The sequence below is a fragment of the Bidens hawaiensis genome, unplaced genomic scaffold (assembly GCF_021521415.1).
Source record: "Bidens hawaiensis isolate Kalapana, Puna unplaced genomic scaffold, B.hawaiensis_p1.1 tig00004931_1, whole genome shotgun sequence".
Lineage (NCBI taxonomy): Eukaryota > Viridiplantae > Streptophyta > Magnoliopsida > Asterales > Asteraceae > Bidens > Bidens hawaiensis.
In genome coordinates, this window is record NW_027491311.1 from 1,651,158 (window position 1) to 1,671,193 (window position 20,036).

The window sequence follows — 20,036 nt, forward strand, 5'->3', positions numbered from 1 at the left end:
TGAATAATAACTGCGCAAACAAAATAATGTGAGTAATACTCAATCAGACCCTGAGCAAATAGTGTGTCAGTTGACTATGCCTATACTATAATGTGATTATGATGGACCTCTCCGAATAGCATAGAATGCAAATAACAAATAACACGATTATTCGTTTGCTAGTTTTGTGTGTATATGTAATATAAAAGAAATATTAGTATGCATATGTCCCAAATACATTTGAAAACAGTAAAATAAAAGGGGGAATGATATCTCACCTTATTTCTTCGGCGATTGTGCAAGAAAACAACAATAAAACGGATGTCTAGAACTATTAAACGAACGAACCGTCCTTTAACGTGCTAACTGAGATAAACCGAACATGCTTGAAAATTATATATCACAAACCATGATTAAAACCAAGAACATAGCCACTGGAATCAATCCAAACGGATGTCTAGAACTCCGGTTATGAGAAAATTAACGTTTAAGCGAGCTGGTACTGACAAGAATCCGAACAGCGAGTCGGAAGTTGGGTTTCGGTCAGTAGCCTTAGAATCTTGAGATAAAAATAAAAGTTTTCTGGACCGAAATTCGGTTCCAACCAGAAGTGTTAGAAATCGATTAGTCAAAGTTATTAACCGATATGCCCTTAAAAGGTCGGGGAAGCAATTAACCACGGAAACTCCCTCAATCACTGAAATTAATTGAGAGAGTTTGTTAAGTGGATGAAAATACATAAAAAAAATAGAAGACAACTTACCCAAACGATGAATGGAACAAGAGATAATCAAGGTCAAAGGGGCTTAAAGCTTGAAAGTCAACGAAGGCTTGAAGAACTTGAAGAAACCGATAATGGGGGAAGGGAATTTCGAGATTATAGATGTAAGGCCCCGATCTCGAGAACCCTACTTTTGCTCGGGTTGGATTTATTCATTCACATAATTCGGAAATCAGAGTTAATTAAAACAATTTGCAGAATAAAAGTCAACCATTCTTACAAAACACAAGTACTTGTTTTAAACTGAAATAACATAAGTCTTAAATAATAAACATAAATAACATGTGTTTCTTTCTCGTAACGATTCCAGTTTTCATCTTATTGCCATATGTCTCCATCAAGCGACTTGCCTCATCCTATTTACCTGCGTGCATACTAAAAGTCAGCTATGCTGAGTGAGTTTTATTTAATTAATGTACATTACATTTGCTTACTTTTTAATACGCGTCTAGAGATACGTATTAATACTTACCTGTTCATCTATCTTTCATACATATATACATTCATACATTCTTTCATACTTCGTTTGCCTACATTTCTATCATAGTACTTATTCATTTATAAAGAGCATTTCGCCCTACATACCTTGGATATTATAAGGGTCCGGTGCCCTCCATACCTCAGATATTATAAGGGTCCGGTGCCCTCTATACCTCGGATATTATTATGGTCCGGTGCCCTCTATACCTAGGATATTATTAGGGTCCAGTGCCCTTCATACATCTACTTCCTTCAGTTATAATATAATATTCATACCTACGTGCATACTAAATTCAATCATTCAATAACGTTCACATACATTCACAAATATATCTAATATACACTTACCATTTACAGTAAGTGTATCAATCTAACACATCGTAGTATGCACACAGCCCCGAAAGACGTAATACAGAAAAGGGGCTAGAACTCACCTGTAGACGATTCCTTTCTGAGTTAATCGTAATGCCTTTCTTCAACTGAGCACGACTAACTGTTAATAACGTACACGTGTTAATTCTCTATATTTATTTTCTTAAGTTAACGGAGTTAACTTTTAAGTTAACTGAACCGAACATATAACCTCTTTGAACCGATCGTATTAGTTTAAAATACTTAACCTTATTTTATTATTGAACCGACTTCATTAGTTTACATTCTTAACGATATTTATTATTATCATATATATTTATTATTATTTTATTTCATTACTACTCATACTTATTATTATTATATATATAATTTTATAAGTTATCAATCGTTAATAAATTCCTTTATTAGCGGGTTGGTTCTCATATTCGGTTCACATTCCACTCCCACTCTTTTATTTAAGACGAGTCACGGGTTGTTAAACGAGTCACGTTAAGTTCTCGTATTTTTTATAAGTTAACTATTTATTAACGCACTCGTATTATTTTAAGTATTCTTGACTATTCGGGTTCCCATCAAGTTTATACGTTTAAACTTTCTTAACGAGTCAGGTCTCGGGTTCTGGTTTCATTTATTTTCTTATTATTTTCTTTATCATTATTGTTTATTGTTATTATTATTATTGTTATTATTAAAAGCTTAGTTGCCAATTTACCACTTTGCCCTCCCCAACCTATCTATTTTAACCGTACCCACCCCCACCTTCCCTGTCCTTTCCCAGCCGCCCACCTCCCTTCTCCATCTCCGGCCAATCATGGCGACGGTGAACGAGTCGCACAAGAATCCAAATGAGTTGCATGAGATTTGGTTCGCACGAAATCCATTCGCTTGGATTTGAATCGCATGGGGAACGAATCGCATGAAATCCATTCGCATGGAAACGAATCGCATGCAAATCTAATCGCACGGAAACGAGTTTCCTGAGATTCGAATCACGCAGTTGCTTTTTAATCGGGTCGCATATGGTTCCACCGAGTCACACGGGGAAATGAGCTGCGTCTGTACTTTATTCCATCTGCAACTCGAGCCGAGGGCGGTTGTATACTAATATAATGGCCAGTGGACAGATTTGGTTTCCGATTTAAAATCCACTCGAGTCGGTTCAGGTTCTATCTTGGGTTTGGTTCGATTGAGCACGACCTTATCCATCCAATCCGTACATTATGTGAGCCGAGCTCGGTTTATGTCGATCATTTTTGACCCGGAGTTCCACTCCGTCTTGAACCGAATCTATTAGCATTCATATGTATATATATGTTTATATAAAATTTTGTTTAATCATTTTAACTCAAGGTCTATCTTTCATACTAGGTCCGATTTAGAGTTCGTTTGGATCGGCTTGTTGGTTTGTTTCATTTTCCGACCTTACAAGATTCGTTTATTCATTTATTATCATCTTGAAACAAGGACAAGAATGAGATGATAACGAAGTGAAAAGGATAGCCTTTTTATTTTAAAACATACCTTATAGATGGTTTGTTTAGATATCGGTTTACTTGAAATCTTAAATGGTTCTTCTAGATCTTGGATAGAATGGAAAGATGGAATGTGTGTATGGGTGTGTGTCTTGATGATTGGAGAATGCTGATGAAATGATTAGGATAAGGATGGGAATTATGGTTTTAGAGGTTTAAATAAGCCCATAGGCTTTTAGACCCATAATTCTTTTCAAGTCCAAAATCATCTTTCATTCCACATTATTTAATAGGATTAAAGAACGTAACACAACATTTAATTAAATGAAAACCTATTTTATTTATTTAATCATTCTTAAAATAAGAACATTACAATAGAGATGTGGCTGGTATTGAAGTAATAATTTAGGGTTTTATGATATGGCTTGCTTAAATATTAAGGGTTAAGGCTTGTTTATTAGGAAATAGCTCGTTTAAGAATCCGAATAATCAATTAATGACAAAATCGAGGAAATTAACAATAAAATTCGTTTTTAATATTTAAGGTAAGAAAATGGACATGCTATAATATCATGTAACTTATCTTGGGGCATAAGTTTCGGGATTTGGGTTAAAAATAGTCTATACTTCTATACATGCGAATTTTAGCCGTTTTAAGCGATTTTAAGGGGTTTCTAAGGACTATTTGGCATGATTAAAATTTATGAAATTATAAAATAAGTTAAATATAAGTTTTAATTAGTTCAAAAGATCTGAATCACTTTCCCGAATCGGGTAAACAAATACGAATACGAAAAATCCGAAAGGTTACAAAACTCACGAAATCCCTTCTTTCTTTATTATTTTCTTCAATATTGATCGAGTTCTAGGTTGACTTTGCTGTTCAAGACATCTTTGACCACGAATTCCTCATCCTTTTCTTCATCTCTAGGGTAAGTTGTCTTCTTTAATATTGTATATTTTTATTTGTAGAACAAAAGCCCTCAATCAATTTTGCAGATTGAGGGAATCTCGATGATCAATTTGATTCCGGCCCGTTTAAGAACAAAATAGTCAAATTCTTTTACTATTTGATTACCCAACCTTCTGTTTAAAACTAGCGTTTAGGCCAGAAGACTTTTTTGTTATTTATTAAATTTTGAGTATACTGGTCAGAACACGACTCCTGAATCGATGTTCGGATTCTGAATAGTACCAGCTCGCTTAAGTCTTTTAAAATCTCATAACTTGAGTTTTACAACTCTGTCTAACCTGATTCCAATTGCGTTATTCTCTGTTTTAATTCTAGTTTATTGTCTCCAAGTTTCAGGCTCGTTTGGGTTAACTCAGTCAGTGCATGAAAAGTTTGGTTTCTCGTTATTATTTCTTTTTATCTCTAAACTCGCCAAAGTAATAAGGTGAGAGATCATTCCCCTCAATTTTTATTGTTTTCAAATGATTTTGCGGACGTATGCATATTTGTTAATATTTTAGATATTATATATACATAACTAGCAAACTTGAATATTATGTATTGATCGATTAAATACTAATTATTTGCTTACTTGTTTATTTTATCGCACTCGGAGAGGTCCATCATAATCACATTATAATATGATCATACGACTGCCATAGTATCCAAACCCCGATTCGCTAGGCAATGGTCAAACGACACCAACTACTTGCTCATGGTTTGATTGATTTATGTTCACAATATCAGTTTTGCTTATTTATTCGCATATTATTATATCAAAAATGGTGATTTCTCATTCAACCTCGTGTTGACAAATTTATATTATTTTGTACACATATGCAGGTTACCATTTGGTTTGAAGCTAAGGTGAAGAATCATTAGAGATACCATAACTTAAATTGATAAAAGACTATTGTGTTGATTTTATTACTTTAAGATATTTGGCTTCTTTGGAATTGTATTGTAATTTGTTTGAACTTGGTGTAATTGATGAAAATATTGAATTTAATAAATAAGTTAGATATTGTCATAGTTAAATTGTATGATTGTACCTTGTGAGCTGTGAACCAACGGTTCGCACCCTGGCATTTCCGTCGTAGGTTGGGGTTTGACAGTCCCGATGGTTTTTAAGTTCTCCATCTTTTACAAGTTATAGGGACGCGGGAGTTGGTTCCATTGTATTTCTAATGGGAAAGGTTTGATAAGAACCGAGCCACCTCGCAGTGCCCATGATCGTAGAACCAAATTCTTTTGGATTCGGTAGGATGTTATTTTATAATTTTTTTACGTATTCTACTCATTCCTTAACTGCTTGATTGATATTTCAGCGGAAGAGACCGTTTTTTACACCCTTTTTCCTGGTGGGATGAATCCCTGCTAGAGTGACCTAAAGGCACTACCTATTTTGGACAAGATGCGCAATTATTTCCTCTTCCCTAACGCTGTTCGTACCGAACCTGTTGTTACTGAAACTTTCTTTGCTACGGGTGAGTATGTCTTAAATCCTTGCCCTCTTACTACCCTTGCTTCTGATGGGACGATTGTACGTCTCTCGTCTAGTGAGGACTCCTCTTCCCTTGACGAAGAATTTTCTCCCACTGATTTTGCGGGTGCTCTGCGTGCGATTGCAGATATAACCCGTAAGCGGAAGCACTGGTCCGATCCAAGTGGTGGGGCGACCAAAAAGGGGGCTTCTAGCAGTTTTAACCCTAATAAGGAAGAACAACCCAAGACCGTTGACCTTGACGCTGACACTCATGTGGAAAAAGAAACCGATCATCAAGAGCGTATGAAGAGAATGCTAGCTCCACCAAAAGCGAAGAAAGTTCGTTCGGGTGATCAAATCCATAATGTTGCGACCAAGACCTCCCAAGGTATAAGCCGTTTTTACTACTTCTGGTTCCTCTAGATGATTTAATATTTTCCGAACCTGTGAATTTGGTAGGTGATATAACACAAAGTGTACATCTTATTGCATCGAATTATCCTCATATTTTGGTTAAACTCCATAAAAATTCATTGTATTTGATAATTATTTGAGTTGTTTGTGAATTTACAGGTCCGGGCGACCGCCCGATAAAGAAATGACAATAAGAGAGTGCTTCCAGGACAAACCCCACAAATCTGCCAACCCTACATGACCATGCGGATTTTAGCATGACCATGCCAAGCAACCTTGCATGACCATGCAAATTTTGGCATGACCATGCCAAGCCACCAAGAGTCGTCACTATCTAGTGCCAAGCCAGTGCAAGCCATTTTTGGTCTTGCACGACCATGCGCATTTTGGCATGGACCATGCCGACCGAGAAGATCAAGACCATGCATGCTAATGCTGAAGCTAGTGTTGGGAAAAGAAGATCATGCATGACAGTGCAAGCCAGTGCCGCATGATAGTGCAAGCCAGTACCGCACGACAGTGCAAGCCATTTCTGCCCGACCGTGCTAAATCAGAGAAAACTGCAAAATTGGTCGGGAGAATGCAAGACATTGACTTACTATATTTGGGCATGACCGTGCACTTTTTGGCACGACCGTGCCAAGTGACCAGACAGCGTATAAGCCTTCAATTCTCTTCATTTTTGGTGTGGAGTCTTGGAGATTTTCTCTCAACCAAGTGTAGCATTTTTAAGGGATTCTTGGAGGCTTCCACCAACATAAGATTCATCATTCCATCCTACAATCCTTGCTTGATTTTGGTTTGCATTTCTATGTTTAAGAGCATATTTTGTTAGCTTATTTCCAGATTGATTGTGGTTGTATTAAGCCTTATGGGCTAAAAACTTTTACTATCTAGACATTGTTGAGGCTTTTACTATTGTGATTTTTATCTATGTATGGTTATGGCAATTTGGTTTTCTTTCAAGGAAATGTTGAAGTTATGAGTTGATATTGATGGTATTCATACTTGTTAGAATTGCATACCTTGTTAGTCTTACAAATGTTTAGGCATTCATGTTGGAAAACTATGTTGTAGATGTTTGTTTGTAAACTTTGAATGTTCATGTTTTCTTTGTTTACATTGCTAAGTTAGGAATGACTAGTAAAGATTAGTTTGGTTATAACATTATTGATGAGCATGAAACCCTACACTTGATATTGGAAAATTGATGAGTGTTGTTATGATTCTTGACTTGGTGAGACTTGCTAGTTAAAGTTTCATAAGTTGATGTTTAATTCATGAGTTTAGTTAATTTAGTGTAATCTTAGGTGGTTAGAATGTTGTTCATGCTAGATTTCCTTTGATTATGAGACTTTGTTGTTTTGACAAACAAGTTAGTCTATGTTTAATTCTTTATTGAAAATCCATCATGATGATTATTTGTTAGTATTAGGTTGCTTGATTGTAATATAGTATTTATGTTTAGATTCATGATGTTTACCATATCATTGCTATTTTATCACATTGGTAGAGTGGATGCATGTCTAGTTAGTTTTGTTGGATTGATCGTTTCTTGCATTTTACTTGCTTTGTTTTTATTGTATGCTAGTTTAATTAGTTAAAAATTCAAATTAAGATTTCTTTGTTCGGTTAGTCATTTACAAAGATTTAGTACTAGAAAATTACCGTATCCATGAATTGACGCTCGGTTCTTGCCAACACGCTATTACAAACGATAGGTACACTTGCCTTTCGTGTGTGGTTTAGTTGTAGGTGAAAACCTATTTTTAAAACCCGATTTGTGTGGAACTTTTATCCAAATTTATATATATGGAGGCGGCGGCGAAAACGGTTTTTATTTGTGAGCCTTCCCCTCTACTTAGAGTGACGCAGCAGACTTCCTCTCCTGCTGGTGAAAAAGGAAAATCCATCAAACAAGGCCCTATGGCGGGAGATGAGAGAGTATATCAACTTGATCAATTAACTCATAATGATAGAGCTCCTCATTCTTCTTCTTTACTTTAAGGAGGGGAAGGAGGTTCTTCACATGTGGCTGACAAACAACCTCCCCTTTCTTCCCTCGTTTTTTAAGGAGGAGAAGAAGGGTTGTCTAAGGTTTGGACACGGATTATTATGGGCATTCCAATCCCGAAGAGGACAATTTGATCCACCGCCCACGGTGGACATTGCTTTAGGGCTCACGGTTCTCTGATGAGGATGTTTGCCATGAGTTTTTAAGCCAAGGTCTTCCTCCCGTCGAGCGCGCACATTAACGCGGACGTCCCCAATTCAAGGTGGGTAACAGTTTTAACTACAATCTTGCTAACGATGTTGCCTTGGGTCAGGAAATATATCAGGAATGGATGTTAATGGGGGAGGAATAGGGGAAAGCTGAAAATGCCATGAAGGCCATTGAGACGGAAAGAGATAAGTATCGTTTGAAATCCAACACTGCTGAATGGCCGGTTAAAGATGCTGAAAAGGCTCTCGAGGAAGAGATGGAAAGGCAGGCGGCAGCTGCTAAGGCTTGGGAAGCAACTTGCAAGCAAAAAACGCTATTCTTGAGGCTGCGCGAGAACAAGCTCTGCATAAAGAAGCTAACCTCGCCAAATCCTTAGAGGCTAATGCTGCCTTGGAACAAAAGGCTTCTACTCAGGGTGATCTAATCACTAGCTATGACGAGGAAGTCAACACTTAAAGGCTGAAGCCTCTGAAGAGAAAAACTTGTTACTGAACTTACTGCCGATAACGTCTGCCTTGCTGAAGGGTACATAGAAATGAGGAAAGTTGCCGAGAAAGCAGTATCTGAGCGAGAGTGGCTTATGTCTAATGGTCTTCTGCTGGTAATATATCTTCTTTCCTCTCTCTCTCTCTCTCTCTGTGGCGAAGGTCAAAATTTTCTTGACTTATTGTATTTTGCAGGTTATTGAACATATCAAGGATGGCCCAAAATTAGGAGACTGCTTACCAGAGATTTTACACGCATCCTCACTAGTCGGTCGGAAGGACGGATTTGAGGAGGGCATGAGATTTGCAAGAGAGAAACGCCTGTCGGACGAATTCGAACTACACGACCAAGACATGGATGCTGAATATAATATCAAAGTCCAAGCTTTTGATGAGTTGACTTTTACCATTGAAGGGGCTATTCAACAATTCTCTACTCAAGAAAATGGCATGCAACAGCTTCAAGAATACTTTCACATTGGCCCAGACTTTAATACCGAGGAACCTAATAACCCAACAATTCAGGAACTATATGCTTGTGTGACTTGGTTTCATATTGTAAATATACGCTAAGTTTGTGTGACTTGGTTTCATATTGTAAATATATGCTTATGTAACCCTTATCCCCATTTTGATAATATATGAATTGGGTTTCATCATTTTGTTTTGTGATCATAAGAACAATATAAATGTATTAGGTAGAATTTGAATAGAGCCTTCTAGAACAAAATAGCACTCAAAGAATTAAATCTTGGTTAAACATAAACTGGCACATAGACTAGGATACATGTAAATCAAAGATGACACGCAGGCCATTTGAAATGTGTTCAAACAAAAGATGGCGCACAGACCATTTTTTAGGCAAGCTACATGTAGCATTTCTTCAATTGTGTGGCATTCCAGGTCTGCGGGACCTGTGTTCCATCAAGTTTTTCTAAATCATATGCACCTTTTCCTGGAACCTTACTGAATTTATAAGGACATTCTCAAGGTTGGTGCCAACTTTCCTGGTGTTTCTATATTTGAAGCCTCATTACTAAGGAACACATAGTAACCTTTCGTGAAATTGACAAATTTTGACCAGTGCGTTATAGTACTTTTGGAGTTGGTGTTTATAATTGTTCTCCCTTATCATTACTAACTCCCACCTTTCCTCCAATACGTCTAAGTTTAAATGCAGTTCCTTTTCATTGTTTGTGATGAGGAGTATTCTCGCGGATGGAACCCAATCTCAGCTGGAATCATTGCTTTCGAACCATACATGAGACTAAAAGTGGTTTCCATGTTTCTTGTTTTCTTCTGGGTTTTGTGAGCCCATAACACGTGTGGCAACTCATCTACCCAGCCTGTGCGCTTGGTGCTAAGTCTGCCTTTGATTCCATCTTTAATGCTCCTATTGACACGTTCCACTTGTCCATTGGCTTGCGGATGTGCCACAGATGTAAAAACTTGGGTAATGTGTAATTCTGTCAACTAATATTATAACACCTTTGTTCGCGAATTGTGTGCCATTATCACTCATAATTGTTAGTGGGAGGCCGAAGCAGCAGATGATAAATTCCCATAAAAATTTCTTCACATTTGCAGCTGTAATAGAAGCTACTGTTTTAGCCTCTACCCATTTTGTAAAATAGTCAATCGCTACAATTAGAAACTTGACACGACTTGGAGCTTCGAAGAATGGACTCATAATATCTATGGCCCACTTTTGGAATGGCCATGTTGCAGTAACTGGAATGAGCTCATTTTTAGGACGGAGGGTATTTGGCACGTGGCGTTGACAGGAGTCACATATTCTAATTTCTCGTACAACGTCCATATGCATCCCCGGCCATTAATATCCAGCGTTCAAAATTTTGGCAATAACCATTCTTGGACTTGCATGGAGTCGCAGATGACCTCATGAATCTCACGGATCAAGTAATTGGCATCCTCTAAGTCAACGCAACGGAGGAGTGGGCCAAGAAAAGAACGTCGGTAAAGGATTCCATCAAGGAGTTGATACTGTAAAGTTTTATGACAAATTCTCTGGGCCGCTACTTTTTCTTCTGGAAACATTCCTAATGACAAATAAGTTTGAATCGGTGTCAGCCAAGAAGTGACTCCTGTCTAAACGATTAACACTTGATGTTATGGAATTGAAAGCTTGTCCAAAATTTCAATGCGGACTTCTTTTGCCAGGTGCTCAAAACTCATTGAAGCAAACTTGTTTAAGGCGTCCTCGGGTTTACTCTCACTTCTCTTAATGTGAATCACTTTACAAGAACCAATCTAGTGCATGAGATCCTTAGCCTGAGACATGTATGAAGCCATTGTTTAGTTTTTAGCTTCATATAATCCGTTAATTTCCCCCGCAAATAACATTGCATCTGCATACGCCTCAAGGTGGCAAACGCCAAACTTCTTGGCTATGTGCAACCCTGCTAAAAATGCCTTGTATTCAGCTTCATTGTTCGTGCTTTTGAAATACAATCGTATTGCATAAGTGAACTCATAACCTTCTAGATTAACTAACTGTAAACCTGCGCTTGAACCTTCCCCACTTGATGCAACAAGATGGTTGGGTAAAAGTTAGGTATTATTATATATTAATTAGTTATTTTTAGACAAATAAATGAATGAACATTGGTACTTCAAGCATCGTTATGTGTTTCAGGACATTGGACGCTATGGAGGCTTTTGGGGATGATTTACGAGCTTAGAATGAAGGCTTACAATTGTAGGACTGGGAGTGCATGCATCACGAGGCAGAATAAAGAAAAGAAAATAAATCTGCTGATGTTTTTGTCCTTCGAGCGACGCGAAGAACGGGCCTATTTGCTGTTAGCACGACGCAAACCGCCTTAAATCCGAAGAAATAGGGTTGATCACTATATAAACCCATGTAAGCCACCATTTGTCATATGATTACTTCCAGAGGCTGAAGAGACATTTTAGGGAGACTTCCGACCATCCCGAAGCTTCCGGTTTGTCTTGGGTTCGCATGTTCATCAAAATGAGTGATTTTAACATAATGTTGATGCTCGGCTAAAGCCATAGTGTTCATTCTAGGTTAGGGTTTTATGTATTTCTTCTTAAGACCAAATTCATTGTGCTTAAAGATTAATAACTTGATTAAGTTTTATGATTTGGTCTTGCTTAATTATTGCTTGGTTGTTTAAACAATTTATGTTTTCGATAATTGATTAAATACATCACTTGTTTGGTTTTGCTCATCAACATTTAGGGTTAGGCTCTTGTGTCATTGAACTAATAATTATCAACTATTGTTACTTAATTAGTTTTCATAAAACATGAATTGGTAATTGGGTAGATCAAGTTCAATTGTGTCAACAATCCGCTTATGTTATCGTTTGTTATCACAATCAAACTAATAAGTCTAGTAATTACTGCGCAATCAAGTCAAGTCAAGTGAATCTGGAATTAAGTTGAAATATCACATTACCTGAACCTAGAATGAATACCTTTTATTAATGCTGTTTACAAATCCTTAAAGTAATTATTTTAGTTTTAATAATTAATCTTTTAAAAACCGCTTGACATCGTCTGTCCGCGTAGGTTAATTAATTAGTTAAAAATTATGAACTTGCACTTTCCTTGAGTCCCTATGGAGACGACCTTACTTACCCGTACTAGTTATAGGTATTTAAGTCATTAGAATTAATTGTTTTTTAGTAGACCACGACAGCCTATGTCACACCATCAGTGAGCGATGACCAAACTTGATCATGCTCGGGCGGTGTAGCGGGTAGTTGTTCATTCGAGCATTCTTCTTTTTCTCTTGGAACCTTTGTAACAAAGTCTGCCAAAACTTTCCCTTTAATGGCGGGTCTCAGTTTATATTCAATCGCGTGTTCTCCTAACTCAATGGCCCATTTAGTAATAGTCCAGACTACTCAGGTTTGTACAACACATTTTTCAGTTCATATCTTGTCAAAACATTAATTGGGTGACCCTAAAAGTATATGCGGAGGTGACCGGATGCATAAACTAGTGATAAAACTAGTTTTTCCAGCATGGAATATCTAGTTTTAGCATCCACCAATGTTCTATTGATGTAGTATATAGGAATTTGAATATACTTTCTGTAAATCAGGAGAACCGCGCCAATTGCGATGTCAGATGCGACCATGTATAATGTTAATGGTTCACCTGCCAGAGGTGCGGACAATGTTGGCAGCTCCATTAAACATTTCTTTACTTCCAGGAATCCTTGTTCCGCCTCCGGAGTCTGTTTGAAATGGGCTTTCTTCGAATAGTTGCGGAGTGTAGACACGAACGGAAATGATTTTGATAAATGATTAGCTAAAAACCTATTCAAGGCAACCAACCTTCCATTCAAAGTTTAAACTTCCTTGAGGGAAGAAGGATATGGCATCTGCGATATAGCTTGGACTTTCTCAGGGTTAGCTTTAAAGCCATCACTTGTCAGTCACTATGACCCCAAATATTTTCCTAACATTTGCTTGGATTAAGCTTCATGTATATTTCCTTCAATGTCCGGAATGTTTCCTTGATATCCCGCAGCATTTGGTCTTCTTCAACACTTTTGATTACTAGATCATCCATGTATACCTCCAAGTTGTGACCAATCTGTTCTTTGAATGCGTTATCTATTAAAAGTTGATAGCTTGCACCTGCGTTCTTCGAGCCAAATGGCATCATCTTGTAACAGAATGTGCCTTGATCTGTTCTAAAAGCTTTTTTATCTTCATCTCCCGCTGCCATGCGGATCTGATGGTAGCCCTTATAAGCATCCAGAAAACATTTAAACTTAAACGTTTCTACCGCGTCTACTTTTAAATCAATCTTTGGCAATGGGTAACAATCCTTTGGACACGCTTTATTCAAATCTTTAAATTCAATGCACGTACTCCAATATCCGTTGCTCTTGGCAACCATGACCGGATTTGCAACCCATGCCTGATATTGAATCTCATGGATGATTCCCGCATGAAGTAGATCCTAGACTTGCTCATTCATAGCTTTAGTCTGCTCTGGACCCATCTTACACTTCTTTTGAACTATAGGTGTGAATGCCAGATTCACCCGCAACCTATGTTCTGCGCGACTTCATGGAACCCCAGCCATGTCTGCGGGTTGCCATGCAAAAACGTCCATATTTCTTATAAGCAATTGTTTCAAGAACGTGCGGACAATTTCTAAGATAGTAGACCCTATCACAACCGTCTGTTCCAGGAATTTGGAGTTTAAAATCCATTTCTCCGGCTCTGTCCTTATGGATAAGTTAGATGTTTTAATGGGGTTGGAGCCCTTGGAGGTAAAAACAATGTTTGTTAATGTGAATTATTGCTACTCTCGTCTGTGTAGGAACTCCCACTGTGCCATGCGCGGTAGATGGATTAGCATTAAAATCATCAATTGCTTCCCTTTCGAAAATCACATCATGTTTCAATGGTGCTGGTAATACCAAGAATTCCACATCCTCGGTCCTTGAATGGACTCCATCACTATGTGTCACCGGGAAGGTAATTACCCCTCTTGGATGCATACCCTCGACACAGGCACATGGATGGGTTTTAAATGCGCTTTATCTTTGATCAAAACATTGTTCGTATATGATGTGCTTCGTGTGTCGTAAAACACATATTGAGATTAAGAATGACCGATCAACACTGTGATTACCAGCGTATATTTCATGCAAGGACCACCCATGATTCTTGGGAATATGGCAGGTTCCGCCTTCCAAATCATCGTCCTCCATCCCTGATATAATATATCTGCGAGTTATTCTGCCTTGGATCATGTATATATTTAGATCTTTTATCTGTTTCTTCTGCGGATTATTGCCAATGCGCGCTCCTTGTGTCACATTTTCCAACAAATGTTACAGTTTTCCAGACTTAATTGCTTCCTTAATTTCACTTTTTTAATTGATGCATTCATCTATATGATGACCAATGTTATCGTGAAACATACAATGCTTGTTGGGAGTCAAAATTTTCCTCCCAATCATTAGTTTGGGTTTCTTAAATTCAATATTTTCAGTTGTTAAGATCTCAGATGGGGTTTTTGTGAGTGGAGTCCACTTCTACTCATCACGTCTGCGGGATGGGTTTTTGTTCTTCTGCCCAATCAATGCACGCGCATCCGTTCCAAGGGACACTTCTACAGGTGGTTGAATGCGCCACCATATGGAAGAGCGTTCTGGTTTACTAGGACGAGTATTCCTAAATACCACGTTGGAAGTTTTCTTTGAAATATCCCACCCAAGGACTTTTCAGTTGCGGCAAACACTTTTGCCGCTGCCATGATAACATCCCAAGACTTAGGCATGCTATCCCGTCCCGTCAAACATCCTATCAAATCCTTACGATGGACTGGTGTTGGTGTGGTGATATGGGTATAATTTGATTAAGAGTTGTTGTTGATTCACACAAGACCGTATTTTAAATTTATAAAAATGATTTCTACTAAGACTAAACCACACACAAATAGGCAAGTGTACCCATCATATATGTAGGATAGTATTGGTAAGAACCAAGTATCGATCCGTGGACACAAATAGTTTCTAATGATAAATCTTTGTTTGAATTTAATCGGAGATGATAATCATTTAAAGATGGTTTTCAAATTCTTTCTTTTTAATTTAAAATATATAATATAGGTGACAAAAGGAGATAAGTTTTTGAAAGAGAAAATCAATAATTAAAGGTTGCCATCTTAAATCAAGAATCCAATCCTTTATTTCTTGATGATTGTCATGATGAATATGTGATAAACTTGCTTTAATAATATATGATAGAATAACCCCTCATTTCTAAGTGAATTACCCTATGACAAAGAAGAAAGTAGAATGCATATCTTCATGTCTACCACAAAAATGTCAATTTGAGTAAGCAAGTAGTTTTAGTGAAGTATTAAGATTAGGATTGACTTCGATTTATCAAATACCAATTCTAACAACTTCGGGTGATTATAGTTTATTCACACAACCTCCCCTTGGTTGATTTAAGTAGCTTATAATTACACATTACTTTAAAATATGATTTTTTTAACTAGCATGATAACCTAATCAATCGTGTTAACGACTTTATTTCAGAATTACCAAAACTAGAGAAATTGATCATAGCTTGTATCTCATCATTTCTAAGTACAATACAAGGATATATGTTTTGGATAAAATATCAAGATGTACTTTTTACCATTTCTAGTTTCCAAGAACATGAATGAGTGTTAATCATCAATCTTTAATAAGGAATTATGATAACTAAACATATCTCATCAAAGGATAATTGCAAAATAACCATGTATATCACAAAAACTAAATCACATATTCAATATAATCATCAATTAGAACAAAACTTCTTCATAGATTTTTGATGGTAAGTGGAGGTTTAGCACATAATGAGCATTATAATGAACATCAAAGAGAGTGATTATAACAAAAACACATGATTAAACTAGAACAATCTAACCAATATGGTTGACTCTCCTTTCTTCAATGGTGGTGGATGATGATCATGGATGATGATGATAGCCTCCAAGTCTTCTAACTCTCTTATGGAACTTCAACTCAAGTGAAAAGTGAGTATTTTATAGTGAGAAATCATCATAAACCTCTCCAAGCACGCTTGAAACAATGCACAGTTCACTCCTATTTATAGGCTGTCTGGAGAGTCATGCATGCCCCTATGCTTCCTGGGGCACGCCAGCGTGCTTCATGGGGCACGCCCCATGTTTTTGGTATCAACCATATACTTTTTGTATTTTCTGAAAGGTGTCCACACCGACGTGCTTCCTAAAGCATGCCCCCGTGTCCAGTTGGCACCAGACTTTGTCTATCTCTACCAGGATTTTGTCTTTTCTTGCATAGAGAAACATGGGGGGTGTGCTGCTTGAAACATTGGGGGTGCATTGAGCTGTTTTCTTTGTTTTTCTTCGTGTTTTTCACTTGTTTCTTCGTTTGAGGTTGGAATATACCTGAAAATGGAAACTAATGCAATAAGTAGTTATTTGAACTAGATAATATGATAAAATATGTAGTTTTGGAGATTATTTGTTGCTTAAAAGATATATATTTTTATATATATCATGGAAGTTCTGTCTAAAGGTGCCCCTCATCATATACTCACTTATCCCACCAATATTCAACCCTTCTTTATTAAAGCGAGTTATGAAATCTTCTATTGACTCAATGTCGCACCTGACCGCAGTTAAAATCTCTAAAGGATCTCGCATGTGCTTCATTTGTTGGCTAAAACGTTGTGAAAACCTTGCCGCCAGATCATTCCAACTTTAAATCTATCCATCTGGCAATTTCTCGAACCACTAGTGGGCAGATCCTGTTATTGTAAGTGTCACACCCTGACATACGGCCTAGAAGTGTGACACTCGGTTGGTATCTGTTTTGTAAATATATCAAAGTTGCGGGTTTATTTTACCGGAAGACTTTATAAAATATTAATTTACACTGAAAACTTAATTGGGAATTAAATACCCGAGTGTTCAGTTACAAAATATTGTTTTTATATTATTACAAGGATTATATTAAAATCGAGCCATCTTGTATCGCGATCGTCTATCCCCACGACTCTACTCCTTGTCTATAGCTACCTGCACTTAATTACCTGCAATGGTTAGGAGCAATACGTTAGCATGAGCTGGTGAAACGTTAACTGACTCTAAAAGATTTATAACAGTGGCTAAATGCAAATATAGTTTTCTGTTCACAATCTTAGTAGAAATGTTGGTCATTCCCGGGATTTTTACCGCTGTGCTACACACAAAATTCAAGAGTGTCCCAAGTTACATAGCCCCTGTTTGTAGGGGTGAGAAGGAAACCAAATTAACTGAACCGAAACCAAATTAACTGAATAAACCGAACCGAAGCATTAACCGACGGTTAATTTTTTGTTTTTTTGAAAAACCGAATTTTCGGTTTCGGTTTGGTTTTCCATTTTTAAAAAACCGAACCGAACCAATATGTGTTTTTACTTAAATATTAATACAATTATATGTGGTTTTTTAGATGTTATAACCGGAAACAAAACACCAAAAGGATTTACCATTGATGGTGATGAACATTATGAAGATGAAGAAGGTTGGGAGTAAACTTTGAAGATGAATAAAATGAATAATGAAGATTGGAACTAAAATTTTAGTGTTTTTTGATTAAGAACTTTGTTGATTTAAAACTCTAGTACTCTTGCAAGTTTGTATTCGTTTGGTTCCACGTAACAAATGCCTATTTTTGTGTTTTGAATCTAATATGCATTTCCATTTCTTTGGAATTTTTTTGCAATGCCTACACACATAAAAAAAACCGATTATAACTAAACCGAAACCGAAAAAAAAACAAAAACCGAATGGTTTGTGTATTTGAAAAACCAACTTTTCGGTTTCGGTTTCACCTGAAAACCAAACCAAACCGAACCATGCTCAGCTCTACCTGTTTGGAGACAGTGTTCCCCGAACTTTGTGATCCTGTTTGGAGAACCAGTTACGACTGACTTGGTTTTGTATGCATGTTTAGTCAGTTATGCGTGGATCCAGACACATGTGTAATCGGTCTGAGTTTCTTTTATTTTCTATTTCATACTATAAGGATTTTAGAGATCATGTAACCTCATGTAAATGTTTATCAGACTCTTTGTAATAAACAACCTGTTTACTACAAGAGTAAAAATGTCTGTCTGTAAAAGATTTAACGTATTCACCTGTGATTTTTGGTCTGGTGATGTTTGAAAACCTTTCCTATCTGTCTGATGTTAACCTATAGTAAAATAAGTTTGTATAAATACCTTGATAGTGTTTCTTGATTAAGCTGCAGACCTTAAGTCTAGTTTAACCTTGATAAAGTTATGGTCGTTTAAGAAAATATACTTGTATTTATATATGATGTTTGGAATAGCATGCTTTGGCCTAATAGGTTCTATCACGTTGGTAAGTTTCTCCAGCTAAGTAAACGGGTCTCGCAGTTGATTGAGATTTACATGAATTACTTTACTTATGCAAGAAACTTACTACTAGTGATATCCCCCTTCCAATTACTACATGCCCGTTAAAATATATAGTTTTGATGATATTACTTCTTTTGAAAGCAACGTCATTTATTTTGTAAAAACATTAGTTAGAATATAGAGATCTTTCAAGGTTAGAGACTATAACCTCAACTAGGTCTAAGCTATCCTAACTAGATATTAAATTAACTTAAACATAACCCCCTACATTAAATGAACTCTCGAGAATAAGAATAATAACGAAAAGAGTAGCAACTCGTCGTAGGGCTTCGGTAAATATATGGTTTGGGCGTTAGCAAAGCTTCGGGGCTTCGTAAATCGCACGATCTTCAAAAAATGAACCGTCGGTTCGATGGGAAAGTTGGGACATGGATTTCTAGACTAAGTGTGTGTTTAGGAAGGTGCCTTTGGGATGAAATGGTTCTAACCCGTAACTCCTCTTTTATAGGTAAAATTTGTTTACTTCACATCGCGTGAAGAATATGTCACCTTCGGGTAGCGCAAAGCATCAATTTATCTAAAACTTCCACGTGGCCTATAAAATCGGGCCACGTGTTGACACATAGTTGGACACGTGTATGCGGTTACTTAACGTGGTTTCACGTAGCGCGAATGAATTTTTTGCGTCACGCAAACCAGCTTTTAATTGGTTTCCGTTATTGTTACAACGTGCAACGCTAAGTAAACTTGATGAATGCTTCGCGTAGCGCGAAGGACTTGAAAATTAGAAATTTTCATTTTTGCCCTTTAATTTTGAAAATTGGCATTTTTGACCAAAACTTAAATGGGGAATTTTCGAGATGTTACAGTAAGTGCAAACATGTGACACCAACAGGGCAGAGTCCACCAATTCACTCCCCCTACTGCTGTGAAATTGAAGAGATGATCAATAGGATCCATTATACATCATATTTCCCCAAACTACTGGGAATCTTCACATTAATGGGAAAGGGAGCGATGTCTATCTGCGGATGAACTTAGATTTCTCTGCAAAGGCTGCGGGTCGATATGGCTTTGTAAAATCCACTTCCGCATCACTACAGTACTCAGTGTGCTTCATGACCCTTTGCGGGCAACTTATTTCCTCTCGACCATAATTCCTACTATCATCGCTTAGATAACCATCGTTGTCACCGCTATAAGTGTCTTCTCGATAACTACGAGAAACATGACTCTGATCGTACACAGTTTTGTGGGAGATACTCCGCTCAACCGGACGACCTCTGTCGTGACTTCCTTCCTCCCTTCGTTCCCCTAAACTTGTCAAAGTTCTGACATTGACGTCACGATGACTAGGTCGTATTATTGGCGAAGGAGACGGAGATGAGAAAGTGAATCCTCGTAGGCCAACGTCCTTGCTTGCATTATTTCATTACATAACATATGCACGTATTCTTCTGAAATTTGC